At 43.7% G+C, this 24,854-nt stretch overlaps 1 long non-coding RNA gene across 1 annotated transcript in view; it reads right to left on the bottom strand.

Moving 5' to 3' along the window:
• The window catches only part of LOC138527424 (uncharacterized), a 166,625-nt gene extending 144,461 nt beyond the window's left edge, over positions 1 to 22,164 (bottom strand). The window contains exons 1-2 of the long non-coding RNA XR_011283923.1: positions 22,027 to 22,164; positions 13,212 to 13,264 (exon numbers count right to left, since the gene is read on the bottom strand). This is a non-coding gene — a long non-coding RNA (uncharacterized lncRNA). The remainder of the gene's footprint in view (positions 1 to 13,211; positions 13,265 to 22,026) is intronic.
• Positions 22,165 to 24,854: the final 2,690 nt, after the last annotated feature.

Here is a 24,854-nt window from a genome sequence, read left to right as displayed (position 1 = left end):
AGCGAGGGATAAAAACTTGAAATACTACATAATATATATATATTTTTTTATTAGTTTAAAGTGCATTTTGGTTAATTAAAACCTTATAGACTACAAGTAAATTATTTCATCAAAAACAATTACAAACAATTATAAATTAAACATAAAAGAAACCATTTAGAATACATATTACAATCAATTATTATTGTTTCCAATCTAAAAAACACATCAAGAATAGTAAAATAGCACATATTTAAAAAAACTATTATAAATTTACTAACAGGTTGCTCGCTTCCAGATATAAAAGGCTGCCCCAATAAAAACCTTAATCTCTCCGTCGTAGATAACTGACCAAAATTGGTCAGATTCTATCATTTGAAGATCACCCACTAAATTTGCATACCCTTTACAATAATATTCCTTTAATTTGGTACACATAGTTAAAATATGTCTTACTGTCTCCACCTCTATTTTACAATGCCTACACAATCTTTCAGCACGGGGGATGTTTGTCTGTACCCCAATTATTACATTACAGGGGAGGGTATTCATGCGTAATTGCAAAATAAATCTTCTCAAAGCCCTATTTCCTGTATTTAGCAAGTACTGTCTCAGAGTGTTAGGTTTAAGGCCTTGCAAAGCATAGGTAGCATATCAAGACTTAGTATAAAGATAGGATTGATTTTCACACAAATCCCAAGTACCTGCTTTTTCCTAAAGTCTTTTCAAAATACTCACAGTGTTGTCTTTTCCCATAGGTTCCTTAATGCCTAAGGCTTCAAGGAAGGGTGCTGCTGTATTTTGTAAACTTACCATATAGGAATTTTTAAACCTGCCTTCACTTTTATTTTTCCTATGAGGTTGAGCAGATTTCCTTTCTCCTAAAATAGAGTTTACAGCATCCAATTTTCCACAGAGTCAAAAGGGAGATAATCCCCAACTCACATTTTATTGCCTGCATTGGCACAGCATTGGGTAATCCGAGTACTGGTCTCCAAAGCTTCCCTTCAAGTTGATCTAGTTTACCCAGATATTTGCTCTCCACTGTTTCTAGAGCATACATGATACCAGGGATGATACAGCTCTTATATATCTCAAGGAATCCTTCAATGGAGTGGCCTCCTTTACTAGCCATATATTTCCTTATAACATTCCATTTCTTTAATATTTTTAAATTAACTGCCTCTTGAAAGAAATGAATGTATGGATTGCTCAGAATGGGCATCCCCAAATAAGGGTAGGCCTCGACAACCTCCAGTTTGGTGGAATAAATCTAGAGGCAAATCTTTTGTTCTCTTGCTTTCTAGCTCCAAATACCATAACCTTTGTCTTGGTTATATTAATGTTGAGGTTGTTCGCCTGAGAGTAAGCAAACAGGCCATTCAGCATTCTTTGCAGTCCTACTGGGGTTTTATCCATAAGGATAGTACCATCTGCATACATAAGGCCACATATTAGTTTCCCCGCCCAAAAGGTGGGAAATTATTTACGATATTAAAACTCTCCCACATATCTGAAACATACAGGTTATACAGAATAGGAGATGTAACACATCCCTGCTTGAGTCCAGTATTAGTATTAATATCAGGTGATAACATCCCTCCTTTACCCAAGCAAATGGACACCGTGGTCTCTCTATACATTTCCTCCAAAAAGTATAAGATTTTGGGACAAATCTTTTTCCCTCTAAGTTTTCTCACAAGAGGCCCCTATTGACACAATCAAAGGCTTTCGAATAATCTATAAAGCACACATATAATTTTTCCCCCTTGTCCTTAGAACCAGCTATAATGTGTTTCAACATAGTCAGATTGTCCAAAGTACTATATCCTTTTCGAAAACCAGTTTGTTGGGCAGAGAGGAGACCCTTTTCCTCTATCCATTTGTTCAAACTGTCCACTAAAAGGGAACAGAAAATCTTACAGCCACTGTCGGCCATTGCTAGTAGTCTGTAGTTATCAGGCGATTTTCTGTCCCCTTTTTTAAAAATAGGGACAACTATTGCTTTCCTCCAGCTATCTGGTATGATTCCTGTTTTCCATATACCAATATATAACTGGAGGAAAAGCACTGCCCATTTCTTGGGATTTTGCTTTATAACAATGTTAGCCAGCCCATCCGGGCCCAGGGCACGTGAGGATTTCATATTTTGGATTAATTTAAGGATGTCCAGAGTATCAAAGGGAAATTTAGCAGTACCATATGAGTTTATACAGATGGGGGCAGCTGAGGTGTGGCTAGTCTTGAAGAAGAGATCAGTAATATAATGCTTCCAAACCTCCTGGCCCACATCGTTGTTTTCCCTATTTTCTTCATCCGTCAGGAATTGACGATATAGGTACCAGAATTTTTTGGAGTCATGTGTTTTACATAACTTATATATACACCTCCAATTGGCATTATTGGTATTATATTTGTAATCCTTAAGCCAATTTTTATAGTGTGTCTTTATATTGCTAGATCTCTTACTTCTCTCTTTATCGTCTAGGTCACCTAGCTGCTTAAGTTCTCGAATATCATGCTTTTATTGGAGCTAAAATAAAAGCTAGGGATAAAAACTTGAAATACTACATAATATACCCTGCAATTTTTAGGGTGATGGTGGATGGTCGCTTGCACTCTTTCACTGAAACTAAATTGGCAGAGGCTTTCCTAACAGACCTAGATCTGGACCCAGTGGAGGGAACTTCATCAAATTTGGACACTAATGGAAGAATGAGAAAGAAGAAAGGAAGGTCTGACTTGTATTAGATGACGGATTGGTTTTTTATATGGCGTTTATTGGTTTTGTTTTATTTACTTTTGTCATTTATATTTACTATTGATTTCTATGGAGAAAAATGGCTGCCGCCTGTATTACATTATTGATAACGAAATTGGAATGTTTCCGACTTGAAAATACACAGAAATTGCTTTCAGCTTGCTATAGTGCTAAATGTGTAGAAAAGCACCTTCAGTTTGGATCACGTTGCGTGAGGGACCTAACGTGCTATTCTATAGAGCCTTCTTGTTAATCCCTCACATAATACGGAAACGGGAATTAAGGACTCCGCCCCCTGTTTTCCGTGACGTGTGCTGGCTCAGAGACTGTTACTTCCTGCATTACCGCGTTCGCTGTATTGTGACCTCCTCTGTGCCTCCGAACGCCTAAGAGGCAGGATAATCCTTCAACGTCATATACATGACAGCAGAGGGGCCGTGCAGTGGCGGTCATTGGAGGGGCGGAAGCCTCTGTGCAGGATGGGGATTTCGGCGGTCGTGAAAGTGAGAGTTCATTTGGGAGCAGAGGCATGCGAATACGGCTCCTGCTGCCACCGTGTGATTATTGAACTGCTATGTAATGAATGCTGGATACGGCAAAGCATGGGCCATCTAGCAGGGAGCCTGTGTTGGACAGCATGGGTCAGTTCATGCCTGCCCTATACATTTTACACGACACGGACTGGTGTGGGTACCTTCATGATTCCCCTGCCCTTACCATTTAAAATAGACTTATATTGACCAACATGGCTTGTGTGCACCTCCACGCCTGTCACGAGCCTGTTCAAAGAGGACGTTACTCCCTGGGGCATGTCAATGATGGTGTGTGCCGTATTTACTGAAATTTCGATGATGAAGTACATTGATGACTTTTATGCTTCAGTGGACTGGCTTGAACTAGTGCTGCCTAAGGAGTGACAGATCTTGACAGTGTCCTTGATGCAGCTGTGAGATCTTTAATGTATTTATAAAAACTTTACATCTGTTGGCAGTCAACTTCCGGTTACGTTTCCATTAAGGGAGTCAGTGTTGTTGGAATTTGGCCAGTTCATGGGTTGTGCTTTCAAAGGAGCGGCTTGCAGACTTATGTTAGGCCTTATTTACTGTGGGAAAAGTGTTTAACTGGGCCTGGGATTATAGGCCATATGCTTGGCTCTTAAATGGGCTTATTGAATATTATAAGAGGGTAGAATTTTATTGTTTGATATACTATATGATGGTAGGAAAATGATAGTTGGAAGTGTTTATGCGCCATGCTCTCCAAATACGTTGTTTTTCAGTCAATTGGGCCCCTTGCTGGATGGTATGGAAGGTGAGTCAATGATTCTGGGAGGTGACTTTAATATAGTGATGGATAGTAAGATTGATCGGAAATCAGAATGCAGATACTACAGTGAAAAGATTAGTGAAGATTTAAGGACATTTGTATTTAAATATGGACTAATAGATATATGGAGAGAGCTTCATCATAATGAAAAGAATTATTTGTTTTATTCACCTGTACATGATTCGCACTCCAGAATAGTTTATTTTTTTATTAGTAATACACTTAGTGATCAAGTAATGTCCTCAAATATTCTGGAAAGGGGTATCTCTGATCATGCTCTACTGGATCTGCAGGTGATATTGAAAACTGTGAGTGACAAAGCTAGAAGGTGGAGAATTCAAGCCAATATACTAAAGGATAATTTGGTTACAGTGGGATTGGATGAGCTTATTACTCATTATTTTAAAGAAAATAAAGACTCTGCAGGTATCAGATCAGTCTGGGATTGTTTTAAGGCGATAAGGGGGGATTTGATAAGTAGAACGACTCATGCAAAGAAGAAAAATCAGGAAGAGATTAGAAATTTGGAAGTGGAAGTTAAAGAAATGCAAAAGGTTTGTGCTAATGATGATCTGAGTCGAAATAAGTTAAAATTGAAAAAGTTAGAGACGGAGCTAAAGAATCAAGTACAGAACTTGGCAGGTAAAGGCATGTTTTATTCAAAACAGCGGTTTTGGGGACAGAAATGGCAAGTTATTAGCTAATAAGCTTGGAGGGATGATAACTGATACATGTGTTTCTTCTATTCAAACAGAAGAATGTAATACTTTGCACAGAAATGGAGAAATCTGATTATTTTAGGAAATTTTATGAGACACTGCATAGGGAAGATCTTAATCCTGAGACAAATAGGTTAGAGGCGTTCTTTGGAAAAATTTAAGTTTCAAAATTAGCTCTAGAAAAACAAGCCTTACCTGACTCTGCTATCGAGGTTACTGAGGTAAGTACTGCCATATCTCAAATGAAAGATAGGAAATCACCTGGGCCAGATGGGATAGTTTCAGAATTTTATAAAATATGACACTCAATTGGCACCAATTTTATGTTAACTTTACAATGAATTTATTGCGTCTGGACTAATGTGTGATTCTATGAAGGAGGCATTAATTATAGTGATTCCAAAACCCAATAAAGATCATAACATTTGTGGAAATTACAGGCCTATTTCATTGCTGAATGTAGATTTAAAGATGTTTACAAAAATATGGGCAAATAGACTAATGTCATATATGAGAGATCTGATTGATGAATCACAGGTGGGTTTCATCCCAGGCCGGTTTGGTTATGATAATATTAGGACTGTGTTGAATGTGATTGGTGAACATTATGGTAAGAACTCAAATAAAATTATTGTTTTGTTCGATGCTGAAAAAGCCTTCGACAGGGTTAATTGGAAATGTATGGAATATACTTTGAAAACAATGGGATTTGGGCCAGTTTTCATGAAGATGGTAGAATGTATACATCATGATGTTAGGGCTCAGGTATTGGTCAATGGACTCATTTTGAATTCATTTCCATTGTTGAAAGGCACGCGACAAGGTTGCCCATTATCACCATTTTTGTTTGACTTGGTGATAGAGCCTCTTGCTGCATACATTAGACAATGTGAATTGATCAAGGGTATTGTGGTTGGAGGGATGGAAGTTAAAATGTTATCATATGCAGATGATATGCTGCTTTTGTTATCAAATCCAGAAGTATGTGGAGATGTACTTAAATATATGTTCAAGGAGGTAGGCGAACCTTCGGGTCATGAAGTAAACTGGTATAAAACTGAGATTTTTCCATTGTCTAGAACGTGTGATAGTAATATTTTGGGCTCCTCGAATTGTAAGTGGTCGCCAAGGGAGGTCACTTATTTAGGAATACATATTATTGGGGATTTAAACAAATTGTTACAATATAATTTGAACCAGGTAACTACGAACATATCAGTACTAATAAAGAGATGGGAGAGGTTGACACTGATTTTATGGGCAAAAATGAATGCGATCAAAATGGTTCTCTTGCCCAAGCTCTTATATGTTTTACAATCCATCCCTTTCATGATATATAAAAAACAATTGATAAAGGTTGATATACTATTTCAATCCTTTTTGTGGGGTCCTGGGAAAAAACCTTGTGTTCCAAAATATATAATGATGCAAAGTGTCGAGAATGGGGATTTGGATATCCAGATTTAATGAAGTATTATAAAGCATTTTTACTTAAAAAGAGTTCATATTATTTTAGAGAAGTGAAAGAAAAGGAATCCATTTGGCTGAGTATGGAAAGGGGTATATGTGCACCATATGTCACGGGATGGCACCCTGTTAAGAGTGGCACAGGACACCCAGGAAGGGTTTGGGTGGTTGTGCCGAAGTAAGGTGGACAGATAAGTACACACACAGCGAAAGTAATGAGAATGAAGAGTAGGCAAGTGTAGCAAGGAATAAGGTACAACAGAATGGATTCCCTCTAGGGGTGTATGCAGATATAGGAAAAGAGTATTCCACTGACCTTAGGAAAACTCTAGCCTTCTGCACAGTTTGCTATAACAGAGGCCCTCGCTGTTTGCTCATGGCCTGGAACAACAGCTAAGGGTGTCTGTAACTGAGAAACGAGACAAGGGAAGGGGCAGAGGTTGCCTGATGGAAACCAACAGACAAGCTCTGTACAGAAGGGTCTACAAACAGTACAAGAGAAGATACTAACAGACAAATCCAGGAAAAAGGAAGTCGATAGCAAACTAGCAGAAGGGAATGAAGGGAAAGTCGTGTAACAGGATTGGATAGCAGAGGACAGTAAGGAACAAGGTTGAGAGCTCAGAGGAGCAGGAAAGCAATGAGCAAGCCCACAGGAGCAGGGCTGTAAGGTAGGGAGCCCAGAGGGAAAGGGCTTAAGGCAGTGGAGTAAAGCAGGCTGCACGGCAAGGAGCCCAGAAGGGCCGGGCAGCAAGGAGTGAGCCCTGGGGGGCAGGGCCGCTGACCATAGAAGGCTGCAGAGGACTGTAGAGGGCTGCTAGGCTGAGAACCCAGCAGACAAAGACTGTAGGTAGCAAGCAGCGGAGCGTGATCGGCTGCAAGGTAGGAAGCCCCGAGTACAAGGGCTGTTGGCAGCGGAGAGAAGCAGGCTGCGCGGCAAGGAGCCAGAAGGACCGGGCAGCAAGGAGTAAGCTCAGAAGAGCAAGGCCGCTGACTGTAGAAGGCTGCAGAGTACTGTAGAGGGCTGCTAGATTGGAAGTCCAGCGAATGAAGGCTGTAGGTTGAAGGCAGCGGAGCGTGATCGGCTGCAAGGCAGGAGCCTGGAAGACAATGGCGGAAGGTAGCAGCTGAACGTGATCGGCTGCAAGGCAGAAGCCCGGAAGGGCAAGGCGGAGGCTGGAAAGCAGCAGAGCGTGATCGGCTGCAAGGCAAAAACCCGGGAGGGCAAAGGCAGAGGCTGCAAAGCAGCAGAGCGTGATCGGCTGCAAAGCAGAGAGCCCGGCAGGGCAATGGATCCAAAGCCGGAGTAAGGAGGACCGCATACAAAGATCCGTAGCTCGAAGCAAAAAGGTGCCGGAAAGACTCTTAATGCAAGAGACTGAGCTCCTGCAGGCAGCAGCTTTTATACCCCCCTGCCCAGCACAGAGGCAGGCTAATTGGTCGCACCTGGATCAGCACACCTGCATACAATCTGCCTCCTCCCTCTCTGTTCCTGAGCTGGTGGAAGCAGAGCTGATCCCTAGGGCTTCTGGGGATTGTAGTTCCGAAGTTTACTAATAGGAATGGCCAGGAATAGATAGTTATAGCCAAGTGCATTGTGGTAAGTGTAGTTTGTTGGGAAAAATAGAAAAGCACCAAAGTCTCGCAAATGGAAAATAAAGTCCATATTGATCGCAAATGTATGCGCCCATGGCGCAGGCATGACAGTATGCCCCTCTCCAGGCCCCTCTCCAGGCTCTCTGAAGGTTGACCAACAAGAAGAATGTCTGTCACACTGTGAAAGAGTCTTATTCCAAATAGGCACATCATGAGGCACCAAAAACTGTTTAAGGTTGCTAGGTGGGAGTCTTGAAGGATGGAAACAGTATCAATGTTCTGAACCTTTGAGGTAGAATTCAGAAAAGACAAAGTCTTTGGAGCACAAAACCCAACAGTGTGTTCAGAGGAACTGTGAAAGACTGCTGCAGGCTCCATGGCAAATCTTGTTTTGAAAGGCAACAGTAAGGTGTTGGAAGGTGGAGCCAAAGGTACAGCAGAGTTGGTTGATTTAGGAAGATTTTTCAAGGCATCAGAAGCAGCAATGGCGAAGTCAAGATTAGCCGCAAAAATTTCAGGAGTCACAGTTGCGGGTTCTCCATGATTAGTAGGAAGTTCAGAAACCACCGCAGCAAGGAGATCATGAATGGCTGTAAATAATTCTGATGCTGTAGCAACTGAGAGTGTGGGTGCCGTAGAAGAACCAGCGGGCAGTGACGCACCTGAGACTGATTGAGTAGAGTCTGGTAGTTTTAGTGCTGCAGAGGCACCAGCAGGAACAACTGGAGCTGTAGTCCTAAAAGAAAAGTTGTTATCTGACTTAGCAACCGGTTCTGTCCTTGCTGGCAGAGAGGAAGGGGGTGCTTCTACTGCAGAAAGAGTGATGTGAGATGCTGCAACAGTAGCAGATTTAGAAGTATTAACAGGAGGAGCATCAGAGATTGGGTTAGCAGATACAGTAACAGGCAGTATGACAGATGTGGGGTCAGGATTGGGTTAGCAGATACAGTAACAGGCAGTATGACAGATGTGGGGTCAGGATAGGTAGGCGTTCTGAAGGCTGATCTTCAAAGTCTGGTGTGCTCAGATTGCTAAGTGGATCTGGGGTATAAAAACTCTTAGAAGCAGAGTACATTTCTGATTTGATCACTTTAGAAGAGGCTGTAAGTGTGAGTAAAGGACAGTAGTCGGAGGTAAGAGCAGAACAATCCTTTGACTCAGGTGGATATCTAATCAGAAGATTACACTTGTCTTGTGGTGTAATGGCAGTGTGAGTGATTTGGCCCACCAAAGGAGTTAATTCTTTACTGTCAGTACAACAACCTGAGTTACTGTGGCTGGAAAGTGAAAGAGCTGTGTCAGACTTTAGAAGGGATGCATATGCTAAATTTAGGTCTTCCATCTGCTTGGTATAAGTCTGTATTCTTTTCTGCGTGGCAATTCCAGACCTTATCATGTTGATCTTTAAAGACAGAATTTCGGCTGTAGGACATAGTGTCAGAAGGTCTGGAATATTGTGTCCCTTCATTAAATGTTTACTATGTGAATAAACAAAGTCATCATAGAGATCTTCGGTCTGTCTTCTAAGGCGTAGGAGTTGTTCTTGAAGCAGGTATGTACCATTAGCCTGATCTAAAGCTTCAGAATCTGGTGTAGCAGAAAATTCAGTTGTAGCAGTGTTAGAAGAATTGTCAGAAAACGCATGAGTGTTTTCCATTGGTTGGGCTAACAAGATCTGTAAGAATTCATTCTCTTGCTGTAGCTCTTCAACAGATAAGGACTGCGGATCATAGTCGCAAATGTCATAAAATTATACATGGAAGAAGGGTCAGCTAGCCAGTGAGTGTAGTACCGTGCTTGTAAATCTTTGTTAACTAAGGCGAGACTGGCTTTTAGACTAATGTTTTTGTTTGATTTCTTTAGGGAAACAATAGATTTTTGTAAAGGTTTCTTAACCCGAAAGGAAAGCATCCTTGGACTGTGTGTGCCTTTCCTGCCTAAGGAACAAGACATTTTTTGCTCTTGCATTCTGTCACGGGATGGCACCCTGTTAAGAGTGGCACAGGATACCCAGGAAGGGTTTGGGTGGTTGTGCCGAAGTAAGGTGGACAGATAAGTACACACACAGCGAAAGTAATGAGAATGAAGAGTAGGCAAGTGTAGCAAGGAATAAGGTACAACAGAATGGATTCCCTCTAGGGGTGTATGCAGATATAGGAAATAGTATTCCACTGACCTTAGGAAAACTCTAGCCTTCTGCACAGTTTGCTATAACAGAGGCCCTCGCTGTTTCCTCATGGCCTGGAACAACAGCTAAGGGTGTCTGTAACGTAGAAACGAGACAAGGGAAGGGGCAGAGGTTGCCTGATGGAAACCAACAGACAAGCTCTGTACAGAAGTGTCTACAAACAGTACAAGAGAAGATACTAACAGACAAATCCAGGAAAAAGGAAGTCGATAGCAAATTAGCAGAATGAAATGAAGGGAAAGTCGTGTAACAGGATTGGATAGCAGAGGACAGGAAGGAACAAGGTTGAGAGCTCAGAGGAGCAGGAAAGCAATGGGCAAGCCCACAGGAGCAGGGCTGTAAGGTAGGGAGCCCAGAGGGAAAGGGCTTAAGGCAGTGGAGTAAAGCAGGCTGCACGGCAAGGAGCCCAGAAGGGCTGGGCAGCAAGGAGTGAGCCCTGGGCGGCAGGGCCGCTGACCGTAGAAGGCTGCAGAGGACTGTAGAGGGCTGCTAGGCTGAGAACCCAGCGGACAAAGACTGTAGGTAGCAAGCAACGGAGCGTGATTGGCTGCAAGGTACGAAGCCCCGAGTACAAGGGCTGTTGGCAGCGGAGAGAAGTAGGCTGCGCGGCAAGGAGCCAGAAGCACCGGGGAGCAAGGAGTAAGCTCAGAGGAGCAAGGCCGCTGACTGTAGAAGGCTGCACAGTACTGTAGAGGGCTGCTAGATTGGAAGTTCAGCAGACGAAGGCTGTAGGTTGAAGGCAGCGGAGCGTGATCGGCTGCAAGGCAGGAGCCTGGAAGACAATGGCGGAAGGTAGCTGCTGAACGTGATCGGCTGCAAGGCAGAAGCCCGGAAGGGCAAGGCGGAGGCTGGAAAGCAGCAGAGCGTGATCGGCTGCAAGGCAAAAACCCGGGAGGGCAAAGGCGGTGGCTGGAAAGCAGCAGAGCGTGATCGGCTGCAAAGCAGAGAGCCCGGCAGGGCAATGGATCCAAAGCCGCAGTAAGGAGGAACCGCATACAAAGATCCGTAGCTCGAAGCAAAAAAGGTGCCGGAAAGACTCTTAATGCAAGAGACTGAGCTCCTGCAGGCAGCAGCTTTTATACCACCCTGCCCAGCACAGAGGCAGGCTAATTGGTCGCACCTGGATCAGCACATCTGCATACAATCTGCCTCCTCCCTCTCTGTTCCTGAGCTGGTGGAAGCAGAGCTGATCCCTAGGGCTTCTGGGGATTGTAGTTCCGAAGTTTACTAATAGGAATGGCCAGGAATAGATAGTTATAGCCAAGTGCATGGTGGTAAGTGTAGTTTGTTGGGAAAAATAGAAAAGCACCAAAGTCTCGCAAATGGAAAATAAAGTCCATATTGATCGCAAATGTATGCGCCAATGGCGCAGGCATGACACCATATGATCTGGGAAATATTTATAGTATGGGTACATTGCCAAATAAAAGATTGAAGCTAATTCCGGTGGTGGCAACTAAACAGGTGATGGGTTTGTGGTTTAGAGAAAATGGACAGGGCTATGGCTTCAGCCCGGATGCTTCTATTTGGTACAATGAAGCTTTGCAAATAAATAATAAAAGTCTAAGTGGATTAGTTGAATTAATAAGGGAATTCTGACGCTAGGGGATGTGATGGATGGAAACCAATTGTTGGGATTTGAAGATCTGCAGTGTAGATATGGTTTAAATCAGAGAGAATTGAATGGATACTTGGCTTTAGCTTCCATGATTAATTTAAGGATAGGTATGGCTGGTGGTTCTGTTGGGGGAAAGCCAGAAATTAGCAAATTGTTGGAAGGTTAGAAATATTGTGTACAAACTTATATACAACTTATGCCTATTCGTGAAAATATTCAATCAGCATGGACTGGATTGAAAGAATGTTGGTCACATGATATTGGTAGGGCTATTACTGATATGGACTGGAGTGACATTCTGAAGGTGAATTTGCATTTGGGAGCAGATATGGGTTTGCGTTTGATTCGACAGAAGATTGTTGCAAGGCTGTATTGGACACCGGTTAAGATGTTTCAATTGGGCCTTCAATCTTGTGATTTATGCTGATGTTGTGACATTGGTAGAGGCTCTCTTTTACATTTACTGTGGGAATGCCCGAGAGTGCAATTGTTTTGGAGGGATGTCATTGATAGGATTGATCTGATTTATGGAATAAACTTACAAAGATCTGCAGCTAATATAATTTTATTATCATATATAGATACATGTGTGCGTGCTAGGAAATATACTTATTGGATTGATAGGGCCATGATGGCAGCAATTAAGATAATTCTGAGAATCTGGAAGAAGAGGAAAAAACCTAATGTCGAGGAGTGGTTAACGGAGTTGCATATTTTGTCACAGTATGATAAGGTTTCATTGAATAATAAAGATAAAGATGAGGAATACATGAAGTTATGGGGCCCATTTTTAGCTCTTTATGATTGATGTGTCAGTGGAGCTGATCTGGTGGATATGTCATCTGAGGAAGAAGGGGGATAAGGTAGAGGTGAAGGTTTTTTTTATCTTTTTTCTTTTTTTTCCGTTTATCTCACTTGTGTTGTCTCTTGTGTTGTTTTGTGTATACTTTTCAGTTGCTATTATGTCTCACAGGATAAAGCTATTGTGACGGATTGACGATGTATGATGCTTATATTGTTCTACAAATTAAGTTGTGACGCTTTACTGTGGGGCATTGTCTACTTTATTTGCAGTTGTTATTGTTCATTGCAAACTTAATAAAGTGTTTAAAAAAAAGAAAGTAGAGGGATTTCTATGAGGGGCGGAGGATCGATCAAAACATGAATCGTAATAGTCACATCAATCTAAATATGTATCGGAGAAGTTTGTCATAGATTACGTGACATTTTATACATTTAAATTACTTTACGGTGCCACCAGCATGGAGAAGGCCACAACACTCTTTATCTTGAACAAAAAACAGGAATGCATGGTTGAAATGTTTAGAATCTGAAAAATGGCAAATGAGAACTACTTCTTGGTATTCTTGGTCTGCAGTAACCCATTTGAAGACTTGGTAGGATCCTCTAGGCATCCATAATTCATTAAGACATTACTTGGATGGGGACATTTAATGGAACAATAACTTCATAACAAATGCATTAGTGAACCAAATCGGCCATCATCATATTTTAAGAATAGGGGGTTTTCAACACCATAATCAATACCTTGCTTACCTTACAGCCAGCTACTACAAAGTAAGTCAGTTGGTTCAGAGAACGAGGAGTTTCTGAAACAAGAAAGAAGCTGGGATGCAAAAATGTCTTGAATGAGGCTACAAAGCTTTGAACAAAGGCCGAACCCTACCAAGAAAAAAGAACTAAATTGTAGACAAATCACAATCCAAACCTGGGCTTTGTCTCAATCTGTTCAAACCTGAACATTGAAATTATAAAATGTTTAAAACACATTAGAAAACCCTTAAAATGGGTAGCAAGCTTCAAAAAGTCTCTGAAAAATACTGATTTTGATGTACGATAGGAGCACACATTTTTTATTTATATATTTATTTAGAAGGTTCTCGCCCAATTCAGTACATCAAACAAAACAGTTCAACTAAGACAGGCCTTGGGTCCAGGAGTACATTTACTACAGCAGCATACTTTCCCAACATCAATAACATAATTCTGTTATTCACTCACAATGCAAAAGAGTCATGCAAACAATTAAACAGCAGACTTGGAGGGGTAGCAAACAGAAATAAAAGAACAAGAAGCAACCTGTTCCAATACGACCGCAAGACATCCAGCATACTAAGTTGGGTCAGCTTCATTATCTGAAGGCTTCTCCTTCTCATGAGCAAGAAGGTAAGAGCGGAATGGGCCCCATACATCACAAGGTCTAGCAGAGAGGGTAACCATAGCACAATGATCACGCTCAATATTGCAACATCAAGTGATGGCATTCAACCAAGACTCTCACGAAGGGGGAGCGGGGCAGTCGACCTCATCTGAATACAGCGCTGTGCCAGTATCATTCCCAGCATGAGGAGTTTCCTGTTCCTTTATGACATCCCTGGTAACCATCCAAACATGCAGCACAGCAGGTCAAACAGCACACCATACACCAAAATGAACGTAAACCTCTGGGACACCTCCACCCAGAAAGGGGAGATCACTGAACAGGACAAGAGCATATGAATAAATTATGCTGGCTCATGGAGCATCGTTTACACTTCCCATACCTCATGCTGTCAAATACCCAGTCAGGGAAAGATATGCCCTATGCAGCATCCTGAATTGGATCATTTTAAACCTTGAGCTAACATCGCAAGTGTGTGTAGTCCGACACAACTGAGCCCACTGCTTATCACTGATTGCGATCCCCATGATCCTCTTCCCACTAGCTCCGACATAGTAACCCTGACATAGGTGCCTCCTCCTGCGCCAATCGATACACATGGGACACAACACCACGACCAGCTGCCGCACTAATGAGAAATTATAAAAATGGAGTAGTAGGTGGTTCCAGCGGAAAAGACGGAGACCAAGCACAAAAAGCTGCGAGAATACGAGCGTACTGAAACACTTGTGAAAAGCCTGACCCCAATCGAGCCACAAACTGCTCGTGTAACAAAAGTCAGCTCCGGATAGAAATCTTGCATAAATCGAACACCCAGCCCCTCTCACTGTGAAACAATAATCTTGTCACACGAAGGCCGCAGGGTCGCTATCCGCCAGGCTCAGAGACTCGGCGCATATGGGCAATCAATACGCAACCTACGCCAAGCATGAACTATGCATGCCACCGGGTAAAAGCAGCATTTGTCCTCAACCTGAAGTGAAACCAGGCAACTCTGAAAAGAGTATGGGTGAAGGTGAACCAACAACCTTTCAACTCGTACATGTGGGGAGTACATAGCTCCCGGCATCCAAAAAACATCAAATTGCACCCGAGAAGCCAAATAGTATAGCTCCACATCGACAACCTTCCTTTTCCATAAGGCTGCATCATGGTCTCCCAGTTCACCCAGGGCATCTTCGGGGACCATGTCAATTGTATTAGTAGCGACTGGACATTCTTAATAAACCTCATCCCCAGCCACACTGGAACATTAGAGAAGTAGTACAATAATTTAGGCACAATTACAATTCTGGCTATGGCGGACACTCCTGCCGCATCCCTCGCCCAAGGAGAAAAGACTCCAATCCCCTCCAAAGCAATCCAATACAACAGCTGGCCCCTGCATTAGGCAACTTAACCAAGTCCAAAATATATGCCGGAAGGCCCACCTTTCCCAGGCGTCTAAAAATGCCCCCCACCCACCGCCTGCATGCTGGGATCACTTTGCACAAGAATCACAAAAAAACGCTGTAGGATCAATGTAGTGGACCTGCACCGCATAAAGCCAGGCTTGTCCGGATGGATAATTGAAGAGAGGTGAGGCAACAGCCTATCCCCAAGCTTCTTTGCAAACATTTTGCTGTCAAGGTTCAGGAGTGAGATAGGCCGATAGGAAGCGCAATCTAGTGTGTCCTTATTAGGCTTCAAAATGAACGACACCACAGCTTCACGCGAGGAGGGCGGCAAGGTCCCGTTCGAAAGCGATTCCTCCCACATCTGTAACATATGCTGGGCCACCATAGGGCCACATTCCTTATAAAATTTGGCCGTAATGCCATCAGAACCTGGAGCCTTAGATGAGAACATCCCTTTAACCGCCACCAGTCTCTCGTCAACAGTAATCGGTTCCGCAAGGGATTCGCACGCCACAGCCTCCAATACAGGAATTGAGGATTCACCCAAATTAGTAGTCAGAACAGGAGGCTCAGCATTCTCATGAGAGGCATAAAGGTTCTCATAATATACCCAAAAAGTGTAGAGAATTTGCAAAGGGTCTGAAACAGTCTGCCCAGTTGAATTCCTCACAGCCGGGATATCTGACTAACCCCCATCTCTCCTTAGCATGGTAGCCAAATGGCGCCCCGGCCTACCCTCCAAGACTGTCCCTGACACCTCAAACTATGACTACGATGAACCCCCGAATTGTCACTACAATCAGAATACGGGGTGATACCATAACACCCGCCTCCAGTATGACTACAATCCGCCAACTACACAGCACCTGTACTGGGGGATGGGAAACAAACCTATCTCCCAGCTTCTACAACAGCGGCACCCAAACGGCAAGGCCGCAAGTGCAAACGACAAGGAAAACTGAAAAAAGAAACACAAGAGCAGGGCTGCTCAGCAGGGTGCCAAAGACATGGGGCACGGGGCGAAGAGCTTGAATGGACAGAAAGAAGACCCGAAGGACGACCCTCTGACATTGCCCCCCAAGGACGGAGAGAGAAGGAGATCAACAACAACAAATGCCAGCGGCGGTTGGGTCAAAGGAAAGGACGCCCAGGCTGAAAGGCCGCCAGTGATGCCAGAGGGGACAATGCAAATGAGGAGGAAGCATGTGGAACAGGAGCGAGCGACACAGGGCGAGGAAGATCTCACCTGAGGCAAGTTTGACAGTAGGGCACACAGGCCCCAGCTTGGTTGTGGAAGGGGAAAACAGCGAAAGGAAACGAGGCTTAAGCAGAAGACTATGATGGCCTCCAGAACAAAGAAGAAAGATCAACCCCTACAAAGATGATAAGCAAGGGGGGGGGGTGTTGTGACATGAGATGCGGCCAGCCCACCTTAAGGAGAGAACCACCTTAAGGGAAGAGGAGGGAGGCAAGGACAAGGCAGAGGAATTGAGGAAGAGGAGGGGCTAGTAGAGCCTGGGAACAAACACAGCTGTAGAGGGAAATAAAGAAGGTTGGAGATTCCCTTGTTTTGTCTCTGTGTGTTCATGAGATCGGTTGCAGGGCCTTGAGATGTGGCGGACTCCAGTAAAGGGAGGCTAACTAGAACGCAACATGGGTGTGTATGTGTGCACGTGTAGGTGTGCTGTATCCACTCACATTTTTTTATTGGGGCATTTTACCTTTGCTGTGCTGTTATGCTGGATTACATTATTATTTGCTTGGTGTGGTAAACTGTGGCATATTTTTACTATGTGACTGCGTTATGCTACCCCTGTTTTATTTTTGCTGTGCTCCGCCTTGCTTTCCTTTGAAATGCTTTGTTCTCATGTTTGCTAAGCTATGCTACACCATGTCATGTTTAAGTTGCGATGTCAATCTGCTAGGATCTATATGCTTTGTCCCAAATGCATTTTTTCCAGAAGGTTTTATTTCAAATTGTACTTTTGATGTGCACTTTTGTTTGTTTGTTTGTTTGTTTGTTTGTTTGTTTGTTTGTTTGCTCATTTGTAATGCGCACCAGACTCGTAAGTAAAAGGGCGCAGCAGTATGAAGATGCAAAGCTTACAGATTTGCGAAATATATACACCGGAAATAATAGTTACATACTTTACAGAATATACACAATGTGCAAAATAAGAGCAAAAACTGCAAGTGGCCTATGTATATATATAGAAATAAACAGTAAACAATGTACAAAAATATAGATTACAAAAGTGATGCCCTCCGTATATACCACTCTGGCTCATGGGTATGCTAGATTACACATTGTCTTCAGGTACTAACACAGTATTACAATATTGATACAAGGAGAGTAGGTCTCTTCAGTTGCAGGCCGATCCAAGTACTAGGAGACCAGGGGTCAGTGGCGATGATGTATTTTATTACATTTTATCTGACGTGTAGGTAGGGTTGGTCGGCTCTCAGATCTTGTGGCAGTGAGTTCCAGAATTTAGCTGCCTTTACAGGGAAGCTATTACCACCGATAGTGGTGAGCTTATATTTAGGTACGGTCATGGTCAGACAATTAATATTCCCAATTCTGGTGGGTCTGAGAGAAATTCTTCTCTGGAGTTTATCTGTAAGGTAGCTGCGGGCTGCGTTATTGAGGGCTTTATGAGTCAAAGAAAGAGTTTTTAATTGTATTTTATTGGACGTGGATAACCATTTATGATGGCGTCTAAGGTAGGAGATGTGGGTTTTTCTATTTATGCCTAGGGCTGCTCTTAGGGCATTGTTCTGTAATATTTGGTTCTTTTGGATGGTAGATTTGTTAGCACCACTGTATAGGGCATTACAGTAGTTGATTCTAGAGAGTATTAAGGCTCTGGCCAAGATCAGGCAACTGTCATCAGAGAGGAATGGTTTACCAGCTCTGAGTAGCTTGCATGTGTAAGCCGTGGCGAAGGTAAGGGATTTTACCTGTTTGTCAAAAGACAATGTGGAGTCCAAATAGAATCCAGGGGTTTTTACCTCCTTGGAGACTTTGATGGTGTTCCCGTCAATATCAAATGAGGAGAATTCTTGGCCTCATTTTTTAATATTGGCCTGAGAGCCCAGGATTATCAACTCAGTCTTATCATCGTTCAAGCAGAGGCCATGAGTGGCCATCCATGCTTGGATGATAAGATATACTTTGTTCACCAAACCTGTGTCCTTGCTGTGATCCCCAGAAAGCGGGAGGAGAATCTGAGTATGATCTGCGTAATTAGTGTAGGTGATACCCAGATGGTCCAGATCATCAAACAAAGGTTTGGTGAAGATATTGTATAGGGTTAGCGAGACGCAGGAGCCTTGAGGAACACCGCACAGGATAGGTGTCGGGTCTGCAGCTGCTGAGGGAGTGAAGACTCTCATAGTTCTCTCGCTCAGGAAGGACTCAATCCATTTGATGGCTTCCGGGGAGAAGTGGGCCGTGGAGTCAAGATGTCGGCATAGGACCTTGTGATTGACCAGATCAAATGCGGCAGAGAGATCAAGTAGGAGCAGGAGTACTGTCTTACCTTTGTCTCTCTGCTCGTCTATTTGGGACTTTAGGTCGATTAAAGCTGTCTCTGTTCCGTGTAGAGGACGGAAGCCAGATTGTCTATTACCTAAGAGTTTGTACAGTTCAAGGTGTTTTTGAATTTGGATATAGGCGGCTTCATCCAGTATTTTAAGTAGAAATGGGACCGTGGTAATAGGCCGGTAGTCAGTAGGGATAAGAGGGTCTAAAGACGGTTTCTTGAGGAGAGGGAGCACCCATGACTGTTTGAGGTTAGCAGGGATGGTGCCTGTGGCAAAGGAGGCATTTATCAGTTTGGTGATGAATGGGGATAGTTCTCTGGCAGCATCTTTTATTAGCTGTGCTGGGCAAATATCGCCCTTACAGTTCGAAGGCTTCAGTGACAGGATGATTTTTTCTACTTCCAAAGTAGACATTTTGTAAAAGTGGAAGGTAGTATTGTGTGCTGGTGGTGAGGCTAGGCAAGAGGGTATTGGGCGAGTGCTGTAGGTTCAGTACTTCTTTTTTTTGCTGAATTTTATTTTGGAGCGTATTAATTTTATTAGCTAGAGCGTGTTGGATGTCTGTACACCAAGATTTGTCTTTGGTACAAACATCGGGTATAGCTATTGGTGACTGTAGCTCTTTGAGTATGGAGAAAAGTTCTTTTCATACTAGAGTTGGATTTAGCAATACACTCATCATAGCGTTTTGCCCGGAAGATTTCCTTCTTGTAATGTGAGGAGAGTTGGGTTAATTTAGCTTTATTCTCGGTGGAAGGGCAAAGTCTCCAGTTGGTTTCACTTTTTTTTTTAAAGATATGAAGGTCTTTGAGTTGTGGTGTGAACCATTTGTTTAAATGGGCTGTTGGTTTGCTAGGTCTAAGTTTAACAGGGGCAATTTTATCCAGAGTAGTGAGCATAATATTGTTGAATTCCTGAACTTGGATGCTAGGATCAAGATTTTCTGGCAGTGCATTAAGGGTGGGCAGGATAGCAGGGATAGCTTTCTCTACTGTGATACTTTTTTTTACTTCAAGTTGAACATGGTGGCGCTAATGGTTGAACTAATGGAGCGGGTCTTACTGTAGATAGGTGGAAGGACACCAGATAGTGGTCTGTGCACGATAGCGGCAGGATGGATGAGATAGTGATTTAACAGTTATAATCCACTATCCAATCCAGTATTCTCCCTTTTAGGTGGGTGGGTTTGTCGACTTTTTGGGATAGACCTAATGCGTTGAATATATTGACTATGTCTGTGGCATTTTTATCCGTGTGGTCATTAAAACCTAGGTTTAAGTCTCCTAATAGGAGTAATTGCGAGGAAGGTTTAAGGTTATTCGTGATTATGTTAGGCAGATCCTCCTCAAAGGTGCCAAGAGGACCAGGCGGTCTATATATTAGGTGAATGGTGAGTGATTGTGAATTATTTATCTGAAATTTGGCAAAGAAAACTTCACATGATTGTGACAGATGGATGGGGTCTAGTCTAAGGCACAAACATGTTTTAGAAATGATGGCAATACCACCTCCTCGGGCGCTGTCTCGGTCTTGTCTGACTGTAGTGTAGCCATGGGGAATAGCTGGCATGAGTGCCGGTCCTGCTGCATTATGGAGCCATGTTTCTGTAATTGCAAGGAAATCCAGATTACCTTCAGTGATTAGGTTAGCAATGTCGGTGGCGTGGGCGATGAGCGATCTTGCATTGAGAAGTGCTCCGATCAGGGGGGGAACCTCGGTTACTTTGTTGACTGGGATAGGTTTGTCAAGTTTATTATTACGTGACTTGTGCTTTTGATTGTTGATCTGATGGTCATTCATATTTGAGATGGACAGTGGTGGAGACAACTTTAAATGAATAGGTGCCAAGCTAAGCTTGTAGTTAGTTTTGAGGTTAGTAGCCGGCAGGGATCTTCTCAGAGGTTCATATAATTTCGTTAATCTAGTGCAGAGTCTAGCGTTTCTGCTGGACGTGGCGCAGGGTAGAGAGGCGTACGATACTGTCTCTTGGGCCCTCGTGGTAACAGTATTTGTTGGGGTGGGCGGGCTGAAGTCTAGGATAGGTGCTGGCAGAGACTGGGCAAAGTATTCTTGGCTTCTAGAGTTCACATGCCTGGAGGCAGCCATGGTGCAAAACAGTATTACTAAGTTTAGCATCTTACCAATTATAATAACAGTGGATGGCAAAACGCAAGGGGCACGGTCACAGCTGGGAGACACGGAATAGTCAATTAACCAGTATAAGGAAAGAGGTGCAATTCCTAGGGTTCGAGTGGCCACTTGGGCCTAATCACAATTAAAAGGCTGAAATAGGGCCAAGGTGTATGGCAGCAGTATAATAGGGCAATCAGGGTAGAGACAGGTGGCAACAAACAATATAGAACCAGATAGTACAGTGCAGCAAGTCAGGATAGGGCAGTGGCACAGTGCAGTTAATCAAAATGGGGCTACAATATAGTGCCACAACTAATCAGAGTAGGACAGTGAAACAATACAGAATTAGGATAAGGGTCATAGAGTGGCATTCAATATGAGTGGTGGTATATAGTGCTGCAAATTAGAATATGGTGGTGGTACAGTGCAGCAGATCAGCGTATGGCAGGAGCACCGTGCAGCAACTGTTCAAATTAGGGCAGGCAGCAACACAATGCAGAGATAAGGATAAAGGGTCATGGGTAAGCATTCAGTACCGTGCAACAAATTATGAAGAGGCAGCAGCAAATACATCAATTTAAGAAAATGGGGCACAACAAGATGCGACATTCAAGGTAGGTTCGTGGTTTCACGTTCATAATAGGTACTGCAGGACAGCAGACCAAGATGTGGCAGCAACAAATGCATCAGCTTAAGAGAGTATGGCATAGCAAAATGCGGCATTCGAGATAAGGTAATAGGTAATGTTAGTCTAGATCCGCTTATGCAGTAAAAGCACTATACTGAGTCAAAGCAAACTTTACACACAACACATTTGTATACGTTATTTCTACAAATTACAACTTGCGGTATGCAGTTTAATTTTGCTAATTCCAAGCAAGTGAACGTAATCGAGCAAGTATGAATAAATGGGAGTTTGTGTTAGTTCATGGCCAGTGGGACAACTTGTTAAAGTTAATAACAAGAGTATTTTGTAGGTCAATATAATTCGCAGTGGGCGTAGCGAAGATAGTGAGCGTAGAACAGTGCTAGGACAGAGTGTTCCAAGGTATAGGTGACAGGTTCTGGCGTGAACCACAGAAATAATTTGCTGAACAGAAGTGCATCGGCTTACCCAGGATATAGTTGTGGGTGTAAGGCTTGCGACTGACGGTCGGGGTTTCTGGCCCTGGCCTCAGACGCCTCCGGAAAGGCTCGGGCCAGACAGCTAGCCTTAATAGACGGCCTTCGTAGAACGGCCGGCCCGCGCCATCTGGTGTCGCAGCTGCAGTGATGAGCAAGTAGCTGCCCAATCGGAGCGGGAGCTCACGAACACTGTTGCTAGGCAACAGTAAACATCATATGGCGACAGCCTTTTTATGGCCTCCTTATGGCGGAGAAAAACAGCTGATGCCGTCCTCAAAGTTAGAGGGGATCTAACAGTGGTATTTTCTGGATAAGCAGGTGGTGCTATGGGGCGGCACAATGAGCAGGAAATTGGCACGCTTACCCACGCATGAATGTGCCCGTCGGATCAGGCAGGAGCAGGTTTCTCCAGAAGCTGCTCCTTGGTGGAAGGGGATGGGCTCCAGCCCTCCCTTGGTGAAGGTGCTTCTCGTCTCTGGGTGGCACTTTGCTTTTAGTGGGCTATGCCCCCCTTCACTCACTGCTGTTGGGATTTCTACTTCTCACTGTCACTGCATCCAAAGCAAACCATGACCCACCCTTCCCACGTCAGATTTTATAACTGCATTTTAATTGTTTGGTTTTTAAGGGAATTGTGCTCATTTTTCGTTTTCATGTTCATTTCTTCACCCCTTCATTGATTTTTTGGAAATGATGCTCGTTTTATTATTGTGTATAGTTACACTGTGTTACGTCGGGTTATATTTTGTCATGTTTTGTTTTGTCATTTCATACTAATTTCAATTGTCCGCTGCTTTAAAGCAGCCATATAGTGGCAGGTATCACTTCACCAAACACCCAATTAAATACCCAAATAATACACATGAGTGACACTCAGTTTAGGAAAGGGGCCATAATGTCCAATGTAGGCCTGGTAAGCAGAGCATACACATCTGTTGGACCAAATAACTCTATGCAACCCTCTATTAAGAGGACAAGGTATTTGCAGCCTTGGACGAGAAGGGTAGACCAGGCTGGATTATGCAGATTAACTCCCAGAAGAGCCCAGCCTCAGCCCAAGAGGAATTCTGCCCATAAAACACTATACCCATACCCATGAAGGTCTTAGCAGACCTTATGAACTCACTGAAGCCCTGTCCAGGGCTTTGCTCCCAAAGGAGCCACAGTTCAAGCCCACCCTCACTTAAAAGGGCCTGTAGTTTCTCCCAGTTTTTCTGTTTATAGAACCTGGCGGTTTGTGGCTTAGGGAGCAAGTAGATGGGGTGCTTGCTCTTCCCTTCCTTTATGCTTGTTTTAAAAAAAACAGGCTCCCAATGATAAGTTGTTGCTCTGGAAAACTTAAAAGCCTGACTGCCCCTGAGCCAAAGACATACTCATAGCATTGTTTAACACAAATGTGTGCCAGAGTGGAACTGCATACAGAAGGACAGACATCTGGCCCTTCTGTTCCTACCTACCCTGTTTGTGGTACATTCACATCTGCCTTTGACACAATCTGCATAGAAAGCTCAAGGTATACTTTCTCACTTGAGATGGGTATGTATTACAATACTCTCTGTGACAAAAGCACTCCTGTGTTCGGAAACTTGACCCAGACGTTCCCCGAAAGAGGCTAAAAGTACTGGGGTCATTCACGAGGATCCTCAAATAGGGGCTAGTGGGCCTCAACGCAACCAACAGAGACAAGGCGACTGATTTTTTTGTACCGGTCCTCAGCCTCCTCTTCTGCTGCAGGTGCCCTAGTCACCGATAAGTCTGCAAAATGATGTTTTTCATCGGTCACACGAGTCTCCGGTGGGAGGATGGATTTCTTCTCATCTGGAGGCGTAGAGGACCACTACCTACGACCAGTGAGTTTTGTTCGTTGCCCGTGCGGGCTTTCAGCTACCCCTTCTAGATACCCCACCTCCTCATCCTCCTCTACAACAGACAGGGTCCCCCTCTCTCCGGACCCAGGTACAGAAGCTCCTGGACCTTAGGGCGGTGGAGCATGTCCCTCCATCAGAACAAGGTGAAGGCTTTTAGTGCCCAAACCCAACCAGGTTGGCCTGCACACTATTCAAGACCTATCCAATTTCAACCTTTACCTTCCGCAAGAGAAGCTCAAGATGATCATGCTCAACCAGATCAGATCCTCCCTCTTAAAGGACAATTGGCTCTGCATGGTGGATCCCTAAGATGCTTACATGCATATTCCAATATGGCCTCAACACTGCAAATTCCTTTTTTCTCAGTAAGAACAGAACATTTTCAATATCGAGTCCTCCCCTTTGGTCTCAGCTCAGCCCCACTGGTCTTTGAGACAATGATGACGGTGATTGCAGCGTTCCTCAGGCTCCAAGGAGTCCATTTCTATCCATATTTGGATGACTGGCTACTAAGGAGTCACTGACCATAGACTGCAGCGAAAAATCTTCAATTCCTTCTCCAACTGCTGTTCCAACTTGGACTCTCGATGAACTGGTGAAAGTCATCGAGGATGTTTTCTCAGAACCTGATATTCTTAGGTTTTCGCTGGGATACCATCAAAGCCAAGATTTTTCTGACCGAGGACAGGATTACAGATTTGTCAGTCATGTGCCGCCTGTTTCTAAATTCATCCCACTGGTCAGCTTGGTGGTTTTAAAGGCTTCTGGACCTGATGGCCTCATGTGTTCTGGCCCTTCATTTGGCGAGGCTGAAACTGAGATGTACGCTACTGGTGCTAAGGAGGAACTGGTCTCAAGTTTGAATGAGTCCAATGCCCTCGGTTATGGCTCCAGATCTCCAGTGGTGGTCGAACCCCAACAACCTCTCGGTGGGAGCCTCTTTTTGGGA

Source organism: Ambystoma mexicanum, chromosome 14, assembly GCF_040938575.1.
Source record: "Ambystoma mexicanum isolate Mex_15411 chromosome 14, UKY_AmexF1_1, whole genome shotgun sequence".
Lineage (NCBI taxonomy): Eukaryota > Metazoa > Chordata > Amphibia > Caudata > Ambystomatidae > Ambystoma > Ambystoma mexicanum.
This window is presented reverse-complemented; position numbering and strand designations above follow the sequence as displayed.